The sequence below is a fragment of the Bos taurus genome, chromosome 14, assembly GCF_002263795.3.
Source record: "Bos taurus isolate L1 Dominette 01449 registration number 42190680 breed Hereford chromosome 14, ARS-UCD2.0, whole genome shotgun sequence".
Taxonomy (NCBI): Eukaryota; Metazoa; Chordata; class Mammalia; order Artiodactyla; family Bovidae; genus Bos; species Bos taurus.
Genome location: NC_037341.1, coordinates 7,668,611 through 7,681,408, shown reverse-complemented (window position 1 = coordinate 7,681,408; position 12,798 = coordinate 7,668,611). Strand labels below are relative to the sequence as shown.

At 46.2% G+C, this 12,798-nt stretch overlaps 1 long non-coding RNA gene across 1 annotated transcript in view; it reads left to right on the top strand.

Moving 5' to 3' along the window:
* LOC107133100 (uncharacterized) overlaps positions 1-12,798 on the top strand; it is a 61,924-nt gene that overhangs the window by 32,254 nt on the left and 16,872 nt on the right. The gene's annotated exons all lie outside the window — the stretch shown is intronic.

Genomic DNA, 12,798 nt, shown 5'->3' with positions numbered 1-12,798 from the left:
TTGGGAAGACTCCCTGGAGAAGGAAATGGCTACCCACTCCAGTATTCATGCCTGGAGAATCCCATGGACAAAGGAGCCTGGCGGGCTACAGTCCATAGGGCCGCAAAGGGTTGGACACAGCTGAGTGACTAACAGTTCCTCCAGTTGGAAGGGAAGCTCTCCGGGAACAGATAATTATCTTTAATTTACTGCTGTGCTTCCACATCCTGGGTCAGCAGATGGCACAGACTGGGTGCATAACACTGTTTGCTGCATAAAGGTTGAATGAACTTGTATTAATTTCTCTAAGCTTTCTGCCTCTTCCCAGGAAGAGAAACCACACCCTCCTAGGGCTACATGCAGACAGCTTATATTAAGTGCCTAGCCTGGGACACAGCGTGTGGGAGAATGTCAGTCAACAGCTGTGATCATAATGATCCATCCCATTCGGATCCCCATGGCTGGGGCAGGACTTCAGAGCTGACCCTGCTGCTAAAGCCCTTTGCCAACAGAGAATGATTTGAGTCAATGTTTCCCAAATCTGGCTACGGATCAGAATCACCCGGGGAGCTTTGAAAAAACACAGCTGTCCAGGCGGTGCTGTGGTTGTTCTAATCCAGATCTCTGGACTGGGTTGAGGAATCTGTGCATTTGAAATGTTGGAGTGGCCACTGCATTTCCGTTCAGGACTTAGAAAGGATGTGGCTTTGGAGAGAGATGCTGTGATGCCAGCACTCCATGAAAGGGTCATTTCATGATCGTAAAAGCTTCTTGAATAGGGTAAGGACTCCATAGAAAAGTGAGGAAAGGGGTGAACTACTGAACAGAGAGAACTTGCTAGCAAGGAGCTGGCACCTCCTGCAGCCCCATTCATGCCTGGTGGGGGCATTTCTGCAGGTGAAGCCCACGAAGGTGATGTGATACTTGCATTTCTGCTTTTCAACCTTGGCAACATTGTGTAGCAGGTAGGCAGGGAATGCTGGTGAGACTGCATTTCTGAGTGTTTAGTCTTTCAATTATGACTCTTGGAGTTTTTACAGTGCAGTGCTAATAAGCCAATACATGGCCTCTTTCTTGAACTTAATTTCGTGCGCCGAGTGTTTTCATAACTGTGACTCCCTGCAGTGCAAAATACTGGGGCCAAGAGTTAAACCCATTGTGTAAACAAACTGAAGTCCGTCCACATTTACAATAAAATAAGTGTATGCCTAAGCCACTGGGCGGATATTTTCTTAGTAATTACCTAGGCTTGTGTTGTCCAGTCCTGTTCCCATTAGTCACATAGGGCTATATAAATTTAATTAAAAATTCCACTCCTCGGTTGTGCTAGCCAGATTTCAAGTGCATATTAGCCTTTCAAGACCAGGGCTGTGGTATTGAGCAACACAAACAGAGATCATTTCCACCATTGCAGAAGCTTCTAGCAAATAGTCCTGAAGTACTTTTTCTAAGAGTATATGCTTCAAGCAGACGACAGCTAGTGTCTGGAAATCTACCAGATCAAGTCTGTGCCCGATGAGTACTAATGACCCAAAAAAGGGCAGAATCAAAAAGGTGTGTCACTGAGCCTCCTTCCAAGTTTTTTTAACTTTTAAAAATTATCTTGGATATTTAAGAAGAAGCTGTAAATTATTGATAGGAAAGCACCAACAATTTGTTGAGCAGATAATTAAAGGAAAAGCAACTTTGGACAAATTTGGGAAGTTTTATCCCCCAAGATGACTTGCCTTGTGCAGGAAGTGGGAAGGTGAGACCCTGAATCTCCATCACCTCCCACGTGAAGATGGTTGTTCTGCTCACAGCCTCTCTGGATAGATTTGAGAAGTTTTCTCCACCAAGATAACTTGCGTTATGCAGGAAGTGGGAAGCTGAGACCCTGAATCTGCATCACCTCCCACGTGAAGACGGTTGTTCTGCTCACAGCCCCTCCTGGAGTGCGAGCAGAGTGGGGAGCACACGGTTTTGGATTCCTATCTGTACTGCTCTTCCCTAAGAATAACAGCCATATTGAACTTGAGAACAATGATTTCCTGTACTCACACTTTCTCTCCACTTCCCCCATGAAAGATAAGCTGGGGTCTTCCAAGGAGAACAGTTACGTCTGACTCTTTGCAACCCCGTAGAATATAGCCTGCCAGTCTCCTCTGTCCATGAGATTCTACAGGCAAGAATACTGGAGTGGGCTGCCATTTCCTTCTCCAAGGGATCTTCCTGACCCAGGGATTGAAACCGCATCTCGTTATATTTTCTGCATTAGCAGATGGGTTCTTTACCACTAGTGCCATCTGGAAAACCCCAAGGAGGACAGTACACTGTGTATTTAAACCTCAGAACCTGGCACCAATAAGACCTTGCTGTGTGACATCGATGGAGTTATCTCACATCTCTGAGCTTCAGTTTTCTCATAAAATAGGGAAAAGAGTATGTCTATCGGATGGAGCTGTTTTTAGAGGAAAATGAGACAATACACGCCAAGCGCTGAATGTACCTCCCACCTCATAAGGCACACATAATAAATCGTTTGTTGTAATGTGCGTACGTGCATTTGTGGGTCAGGCAGTCCTAGGCACCAGTCCCAGCTTTGCTATTCATCAACTGCTTGCTTCGCTACATCTATTAACGTGTTTTGTGTTGATTTCCTCATCCGTAAATTATGAACGCTGCTGTTTCTATGTAAGTTTGTTAGGAGGCGTAAATGAAACAAAAACAGGGAGTAGCAGTGACATGGCCTGACCCATCTCTGGGGCTCCATCAGTGCTGTTGCTTCCCTTCATCTAAGAGGCATCCTTGGGTGCAGAACCTTTCTGCTTCCCGAGCTAGTTCAGTTTCCCTGTTAAGGTCAAGACCTAGCTGGGCCATATACTACTGCAAGTGAGTTTCCTTTCCACCAAGAGCTGTGTTTTGTCCAAGCATCCTTTGTACCCCTTGGAGGATGCAGCAGAGAGCTCAGTGCTGTAGCAGAGGGTCCCTGGGTGGCTAAGAATACCTGTGTACTGCAGGCAGGTCTGTGGGAAGGAACAGAAAATGTGAGTGGGACTGGCTGCTTGATTCTTGCCTTACTTTAAAGGGCTTTGGCTTAGCATGAAGGAGCGGGGAGGTATAACAGCAGGACAGCCCACAGCATGGCTATTCTTCCTTCCACCCCTAGAGGACCAGCCCTCATGGGATTTACATGATCCACTTGATGTCCTAACATCCTGGGCAAGCGGGCAAGCAGGCCCCAGGGCATCTCCTAGCTCCACAGACCAGGGTGGGACACTGACCACAGAAAGGAGGAAAACATTTCAGAAAGGCATAGTTGCTCAGAGGTCAAGCTGGGATGAGGGCCCATGGCGTTGGAATCCTGGGTTTGTTTTGCTTTTTTTTTTTCCCCCCTCACATTTTAGCTTCCTTTACACTGTTTTAGAGTTCTCTATTCTTTTCCATCTCTCCCACCCCTCCCCAGTCCAACCCAAGCTGGCCTTTATTCACAGCACCTCTTCCTCCTCAAATAACTTTCATCTTCACAGTGTAACTGAAAGAGATGTAATTGGATCAAAATAATTCTCTCTAAAGGCTTAATGACTAATATTTACCAGGTTTTGAAAGAAAAGGTTGGTTTATTCTACTAATCAGATCCATTTCATGAGTTTCTCATCTGTGAATTTCAGATAAGACACTTAAAAACACAGATCCTATGTCTACGAGCATATCAGGAGGCATTGCTTTGCCACCTCTTGGCTGTGACCTTGAGTTGGTGTCTTAAACCTGAGTCTCAGTCTTCTTGTGTATGAAATGGGGTCATTCAACCCTGTGTCTCCAGATAATCTTCCCAGCTCTAAGCTTCTGAGCCCCTTTGCAATGAAAGGATGCATTTGAAACTTATAGGAGGAGATTATCTAGGTCCATCCTCTTCCCTTCACTTGGCATAGGATGCTTCTGCATTTGGTCTTGGAGGCAGTTACAGACACAGCATGATCAGTTGTTACACATTTTGTAACAACTCAGTCTGGGGAGTTCTGGGCGAGCAGAGCCCAAGAGTCTTCCCTTATTAGAAATTCCTAAGAATTCTCCCTCTTTCTTTAGTCTCCTAGGGATCATCCTTTTATGGACCAGTTCCAGAGATTCTTCAGGAAACACAGGAGATGCAGGTTCCATCCCTGGGTTGGGAAGATTCCCCTGGAGAAGTAAATGGCAACCCACTCCAGTATTCTTGCCTGGAAAATCCCATGAACAAGGAGCCTGGAGGGCTACAGTCCACAGGGTTACAAAGAGTCAGATACAACTGAGCGACTACACTTTCCCTTTCTTTCCAAAGATTTTCTACTGTGAAATCCTGAACATTTGTCTCCAGACACCTTCCTTCTGCAAAGAGGCTGTGTGATTCCCCTCAAAGCCAGGAGACCTAGTGACTTTTGTGTCCAGAGTTTCTTCGGGCTTTGCCCCTACCACAGATGAAAGCTTGAGGCATGGAAATCAGACTGTAATGGGAAGACCACACTACTTGTAACGGGGAGGATGAAATACACATGAATTCTTCAGTCCTGCCATCCACCTGCATATGGACATGTCAGCCAGGGGCTAACGAGCACAGTTCAGCACACTTCAAACTTTCACTGAGTACCTCCCATGCTCAATGCGTATTTGCAAATTGCTTCATGGTTTACAGAGCACAGTTCATGGACTGAATTAGTCATGGTTCTGTGGCTGGCAAAAATGTAAGACCAGGTTGCTTAACTCAGTTTTCAGAAAAAGTATGTGTACATGCACAAACATGAGGGGGAGAGAGAGAGACAGAGAGAGACAGAGGGAGGGCTTGGTACAGGGTGGGTAGAGCCTGGGGTTCTTTGAAGTAGTCAGGATCGATAAGCTGGGTAAGAAGAAACCATTTCTAAGTCTCTCAAAGGGAGGGTATTTGTGACATTTAAGAAACATATATTTGGTCTCGGTCTCTGTCTCTGGTGCCTGACACAAAGCTCTGAATCCCAGGGATTTCCTGGGGTTTTGTTCTAACGAGGTGTCTCTGGGTAGGTTCTCGGACAACTTCAAGATGGAGGCTGATCACAGAAGCCATGAGTGGTAGCTTGGAACTTTCAACCCCTTCCCCCATCCTCTGGGAAGAAGGGAGGGACTGGAGACTGAGTTAATAATTGATATGCCTATGTGATGAAGCCTCTGTAAACATCCCTGAACTATGGGATGCAGAGAGCATCTGGGCTGGTGAACACATCTATGTGCTGGGAGACTGGTGTTTCTCAGCCCCGTGAGCACAGAAAGCTCCTGTCCTCAGGGCTCTTCCAGGCTTTACAGTGGGTGCCTCTGCATCTGGCTGGTCATCTGTATCCTTTAACGTGCGTGCTGTGTTCAGCCGCTTCAGTCATGTCGGACTCTCTGTGACCCACTGGACTGCAGCCTGTCAGGTTGTTGGGCCTTTGGGATTCTCTAGGCATGAGTACTTGAGTGGGTTGCCATGTCCTCCTCCAGGAGATCTTCCAGACCCAGGGATCGAACCCACATCTCCTGCGTTGCAGGCAGATTCTCTACTGCTGAGCCACCGGGGAAGCTCATATCCTTTAATATCTCCTTTATAATAAATCTTTCCATAAGTGTTTCCCTACATTTTGTAAGCTGTTATAGCAAATGATCAAATCTGGGGGAGTTGTGGAACCCCTGATTTGTAGCTTAAGTTGGACAGAAATGCTGGAAAGCCTGTGATTGGCATCTGGAGTGGGTGACAGTCTTGTGGGAATAAACCCTTCACCTGCAGAGTCTGCACTCACTCTAAGCATTGAGCGTCAGAGTTGAGTTAACTTATAGAACGCTTAGTTGGTGTCCCCAGGGAACTGGAGAATCAGTTGGTGTGGAGGAACAGTTCAGTTCAATTCAGTCCCTCAGTCGTGTCCAACTATTTGTGACCCCATGGACTGCAGCACGCCAGGCTTCCCTGTCCATCACCAACTCCCAGACCTTACTCAAACTCATGTCCATTAAGTTGGTGATGCCATCCAACCATCTCATCCTCTGTCGTCCCCTTCTCCTCCCACCTTCAATCTTTCCCAGCATTAGGGTCTTTTCAAATGAGTCAGCTCTTCACATCATGTGACCAATATATTGGAGCTTCAGCTTCAACATCAGTCCTTCCAATGAATATTCAGGACTGATATCCTTTAGGATGGACTGGTTGGATCTCCTTGCAGTCCAAGGGATCTCAAGAGTCTTATTCAACACCACAGTTCAAAAGCATCAAGTCTTTGGTGCTCAGCTTTCTTTATAGTCCAACTCTCACATCCATACATGACTACTGGAAAAACCATAGCCTTGACTAGACGGACCTTTGTTGGCAAAGTAATGTCTCTGCTTTTTAATATGCTGCCTAGGTTGGCCATACCTTTTCTTCCAAGGAGCAAGCATATTTTAATTTCATGGCTGCAGTCACCATCTGCAGTTATTTTGGAGCCCCCAAAAATAAAGTCTCTCACTGCTTCCATTGTTTCCCCATCTATGCCATGAAGTGATGGGACAGGATGCCATGATCTTAGTTTCCTGAATGTTGAGTTTTAAGCCAGATTTTTTACTCTCCTCTTCCACTTTCCTCAAGAAAAAAGTGAACAGTGGCTTCTGGAATTTTTCACTCTCCTCTTTCACTTTCATCAAGAAAGGAGAAACATTGGCTTCTGGTTAATTCTATGACCGAATTAGCTCATGGGAGGTTTCAGCTTGGTCAGTGAGAACTTCCCCATCTCATTGAATAAGATTGTTCTGATGTAAAAGATCACCCAGAGCAACCTGCACTATGTGGGAAAATGAGATCAATATCCAATCTGTGAAATATCAGCATGGAATGGGGGCCAGGGGAAAATTGTTTCTTGGGGGAAAAAGTCTTACCTTTTTTGTGGATAAAGCATAGATATTCATACAGTATATAAACAGCAAGAGTACAACTTTGGTATTAAAATCTCATGATGAGGAGGTAGAGACTAGGAACAATATCAGCTCAGTTCAGTCACTCAGTCGTGTCCAACTCTGCGACCCCATGAACCGCAGCACACCAGGCCTCCCTATCCATCACCAACTCCTGCAATTCACACAAACCCATGTCCATCGAGTCGGTGGTGCTATCCAACCATCTCATCCTCTGTCATCCCCTTCTCCTCCTGCCTTCAGTCTTTCCCAGCATCAGGGTCTTTTCAAATGTGTCAGCTCTCTGCATCAGGTGGCCAAAGTATTGGAGCTTCAGCTTCAACATCAAGAACAATATATTTATATCTAAAAGGCTCGTTAGAAGGCGATAGTGAAAGTCCCCTGGTCTCTCTGGAAAGCCTTCTGTTGCTCAGCAGAGACATCCCCAAGGGGCTGGGGGAAAGGCTGGGGGGACGGGAGCTTAGTTAGCTTCTGGAGCCTGGCGGGCTGCAGTCCATGGGGTCCCAAAGAGTTGGACACAACTTAGTGACTAAACAGCTGAAGGATACACCAGGTCGGTTGGGCCTGGCTTGGGCTTTGAAATTAGATCGAAGCAGCTTAGCATCCGAGCTCTATTATCTCCTAAGCACGTGACCTTGAGACGCTGCTTTATTTCTCTGGACCTCAGTTTCTTCCACTCTGCCTTGAGGGAGGTGATTTCTCTCAGAAGATGCACAGGAATTCAGAGCAGTAAAGCCTACAGGCCATAGTAACTGGCCCGTCTTCGCTGCTCTATGAATGGGGCTCATACCAACCCTATTTCATTCAAGACTTGGGTCTTGGAGTCTTTTTCTCCAATCCTGATTTTCACTTCATGCCCTCACCCATCCCCTGACCCCTTCCTCCTGCTCAGGTGCCTGGTGCTTTCCCTGGATCAGATTGTCCTTCAGTAATTAAGACCCACCCTCCCGGTATTCACCAAGTGTGCAACTTGCTTTGGATGCCTTTGGAGGGTGGACCAGCCTGTCTTGTCTGTCCCTGAGGCCTGTCCGCTCATCCTCAGCCCTAGCGTCAAAGCCATCAGCAGTCAGTTCCATGCCCCAGCTCACAGGAGCAGTTGTCCTGGGTGCTCAGGGACCTTCCTCCCTGGGCAACCTCAGAGCCTGATGCTGCAGAGCTGACGTCTGGCTCCTAACCCACGTGGAATGACACTGCTGTCCCCCTCCTCTGCCCTGGGGCTGACCTCCCTCTGCAGTTATGAATGGGTGGCTGAGAAAGGATGCCCTGGCATCATGCTTGGCAAACACTCGAGAGTTGCCCCCTTTTCAGATGCCAGCTTGGTCTCCGTTCACCCCCAGCTCTGCTTCTCGGCCCCTTGGGATTTGTTTTTATTCATTCATTCATTCATCCACTCACTCATTTAGTCACTCAGCAAACATTTGTTTTCTGACTTTTAAAGGAGTATTCATTTTTTCAAACTTTTTATTTTGTTTGGATATAGCTGATTAACAATGTTGTGATGGTTTCTGGTGAACAGCAAAGGGACACAGCCACACATATACATGTGTCCATTCTCTCCTAAAGTTCCCTCCCATCTAGGCTTCCATGTGACATTGAGCAGAGTTCCCTGTGCTCTACAGTAGGTCCCTGTTGGTTATCTGTTTTAAATATAGCAGTGTGTACATGTCCGTCCCAGACTCCTTAACTCTCCCATTCCTCTATTCTCCCCTCCCCCAATCCTGGCAAACATAAACTCAGAATATAAAAAGAAATGATACAAAGGAACTTACAAAACAGAAAGAGACTCACAGATTTTGTGAACGAGCAAACATTTATTAATCACCCACTATATTAGTTTCCTGGGGCTGTTGAAACCAAGCACCAAAAAAATAAGTGGCTTGTAATAACAAAAATGTATTCTCTCACAGTTCTGGAGGCTGGAAGTCCAAAATCAAGGTGTGAGCAGGGCTGTGGCCCCTCTGAAGGCTCCAGGCAAGAATTCTTCCTTGACACGTGGTTGCCGGTAATCCCTAGAATCTTTGACCTGTCAACACATCCACGGGTGTACGCCTCCACCCTCACACGGCTGTCTCCCCTGTGTGTCCATCTCTTAACACCAAGTTTTTCTCTCTGTGCATCTATGTTCAATGCTTTTCACTTTATGAGGACACAAGTTGTTAAATTGGGGTCCCCTCTAATCCAGTATGACCCCATCTCAGCATGATTTTATCCGGCAAGATCCTATTTTTGAGTAAGGGCACCTTCATGTACGCAGGCAGAGTGATCAGCAAGTCCAGATATCTTTACAGGAACACAAATCACCCAACTCTGTGCTAAGCACCACTGCCCAATTTTTAGTGTTGGCTTGATGAGTCCTCACCTTCAAGGAACTTTCAAGCCCCCAGGGGTCATCAAACAAATTCTTTGATTTTCTTGGTTATAATCCTCAGCCATAGCCGCCTGGAACTTGAACTTTCTCTTTTCTCTAGAGCTAAATTTCCCAGGGCATTTTATTTTATTTTATATTTTCAATCACCACAATATCTGTGTCTAATCCCTAGGAAACAGAAAGTTTACCTCGGTGGGATGTCTGTGCAAATATGTGCCTTGTGAGATGGAGCTGCTCACTCAGGGTTAAATAAGAAGAAATAGGGAAAGGAATTGAATTAAAGGGAGCAAGAATGATCACCTGTCTCAGGTTCTCTTACGGGGAAAAAAAAAAAAAACCGATTTCAATCATTTTCAGGGGAATCTCTCTCCCAATTCAACAACTCTACCTCATTTTCCCTTCAGACTCTGGCAGATTCAACAGCTTTCCAGAAAAATGGATTACAAGAATAAATGGCAAACTTTCTTTTACTGAAAAGGGCCAGAGAGTCAATATTTTCATCTTTGGGGCCACAGAGGTTTGGTCACCACCGCAGAACTAAGCATTAATTCTGCGGGGTGAGTGAGAAAGCAACCCCAGGCTGCTTCTAGGGCATCACCCTAGAGGGGCCCAGCGCAGCCGTCCTAGGGCTGGACTTTTTCTCTTCCAGGTTCAAGGTTTACTTCTTCTCCCTTTTCAGGTCACCCTTGACTTCAGATAGGAAAAGCAGGGAAACTCACCTGGGAGAGAGAGGTGATTGGCTTCTGGGGGGCATGAGCTTCTGGGGAACAGGGGAGATTGCATGCTGCCCTCATGGGCTTGCTGTCAATAGAAGCAAGGGAAATAGAAGCTATTTGCCCCCATGGTGCCTGGCACTTGGCTGGTTCTGCAGCATCCCTCATACTGGTGCAGGCATGAGGCATCCTGGTGCAACAGGTGTGTGAGCCACGTGGCTCGTGCCCGCTGATGTTGCACCCGCCTGGTCTCAGGTGGTTCACCTCTTCTGTCTCATGAGAGACGCCTGCTCATCTTTTCCAGCCTGATGACTTACTGGTTGTGACCCAGCTCGGGATGGGTGGTTCCAGCCAAACACCAGCAATACACAGGATTCATTTTCAACAGACACAGGGCTCTCCTATAAATGACACGACCTTGGGCTAAACATCAATGTCCTTCTGGGACCCACCCCTGGAGCACGTCACACACTCCATAGGGCGTCTCCTCCTGTCACTGATACCTCCCAGCAGCATCAGGTTTGTTGAGTCACCTGGTTCATCAGGCAGCTTCTTGCACTGCAGCCTGAACCTATCACAGAGCCCTCTGAGCTCTGATGCCCACTCAAAGCTGGCAGCTTGTCATGTCATTCCATCCATGTGTCTAAATATTATCCTGCATGTGCCAAGTGCTCCAATAAGAACCGGGAGAGGCCAATCAGACACTGTGATCCCTGTTTGAGGAGGGAGATGGAATATGAAATAATTTCCCTTTTACTTTGAAGATGACGTCTAGGCATGCCCTTAGCCACCACTGAACAGTCTCTGTATGTGACAGAGCCTGAATCTCCACAGGGTTTCTCTGTCACCCTCTGATAATTTCATGGATGGAGGAGCCTGGCAGGCTGCAGTCCATGGGGTCACAAAGAGTCAGACACGACTGAGCGACTGAACTGATCTGAACTGAGGAACCCAGTCAATATCTGTTAAATAAGTGAATGAGTAGCAGTCTCCAGGGGATTTGGTCAGATCAGATCAGATCAGTCACTCAGTCGTGTCTGACTCTTTTCCACCCCATGAATCTCAGCATGCCAGGCCTCCCTGTCCATCACCAACTCCTGGAGTTCACTCAAACTCACGTCCATCGAGTCAGTGATGTCATCCAGCCATCTCATCCTCTGTCGTCCCCTTCTCCTCCTGCCCCCAATCCCTCCCAGCATCAGAGTCTTTTCCAATGAGTCAACTCTTCGCATGAGGTGGCCAAAGTACTGGAGTTTCAGCTTCAGCATCATTCCCTCCAAAGAAATCCCAGGGCTGATCTCCTTCAGAATGGACTGGTTGGATCTCCTTGCAGTCCAAGGGACTCTCAAGAGTCTTCTCCAACACCACAGTTCAAAAGCATCAATTGTTCGGCGCTCAGCCTTCTTCACAGTCCAACTCTCACATCCATACATGACCACAGGAAAAACCATAGCCTTGACTAGACGAACCTTTGTTGGCAAAGTAATGTCTCTGCTTTTCAATATGCTATCTAGGTTGGTCATAACTTTCCTTCCAAGGAGTTAAGCGTCTTTTAATTTCATGGCTGCAGTCACCATCTGCAGTGATTTCGGAGCCCAGAAAAATAAAGTCTGACACTGTTTCCACTGTTTCCCCATCTATTTCCCATGAAGTGTTGGGACCGGATGACATGATCCTTGTTTTCTGAATGTTGAGCTTTAAGTCAACTTTTTCACTCTCCACTTTCACTTTCATCAAGAGGCTTTTGAGTTCCTCTTCACTTTCTGCCATAAGGGTAGGTCAACTGCATATCTGAGGTTATTGATATTTCTCCCAGCAATCTTGATTCCAGCTTGTGTTTCTTCCAGTCCAGCGTTTCTCATGATGTACTCTGCATATAAATAAGCAGGGTGACAATATACAGCCTTGACGTACTCCTTTTCCTATTTGGAACCAGTCTGTTGTTCCATGTCCAGTTCTAAATGTTGCTTCCTGACCTGCATACAAATTTCTCAAGAGGCAGATCAGGTGGTCTGGTATTCCCATCTCTTTCAGAATTTTCCACAGTTTATTGTGATCCACACAGTCAAAGGCTTTGGCATAGTCAATAAAGCAGAAATAGATGTTTTTCTGGAACTCTCTTGCTTTTTCCATGATCCAGCAGATGCTGGCAATTTGATCTCTGGTTCCTCTGCCTTTTCTAAAACCAGCTTGAACATCAGGAAGTTCACGGTTCACATATTGCTGAAGCCTGGCTTGGAGAATTTTGAGCATTACTTTACTAGCATGTGAAATGAGTGAAAGTGTGCGGTAGTTTGAGCATTCTTTGGCATTGCCTTTCTTTGGGATTGGAATGAAAACTTGCTAATTCTTGAAATACTAGTCAAACAGGATTCTGAGTTGAAGATTAGTAAAGTTAGTGAAGTTGCTCAGTCGTGTCCAACTCTTTGTGACCCCATGGACTGTAGTCTACCAGGCTTCTCTGTCCATGGGATTCTCCAGGCAATAGTCCTGGAGTGGATTGCCATTTCCTTCTCCAGGGGATCTTCCCAACCCAGGGCTTGAACCTGGGTCTCCCGCATTGTAGACAGTCGCTTTACCGTCTGAGCCAAAGAAGATTTCACCTTTGTGTTTGCAAAGGAAGTACACACAGCCCCTTTTTTCTTATCCCTCAGTGTATTACACACAATTCAGTTCTTAATTGTATACCTTTAAAAAGTCATATCGCAATTGTTGCCTGTATAATTATACATTTCAAGCTAGACTAGTGTGGCCTCTTTTTAAAATTTAATTTTTAATGTGTCAACATTTTGGAAGATTTGCATAACTTTGTGAGCCAGTGTTTTCAAAATGAACAAA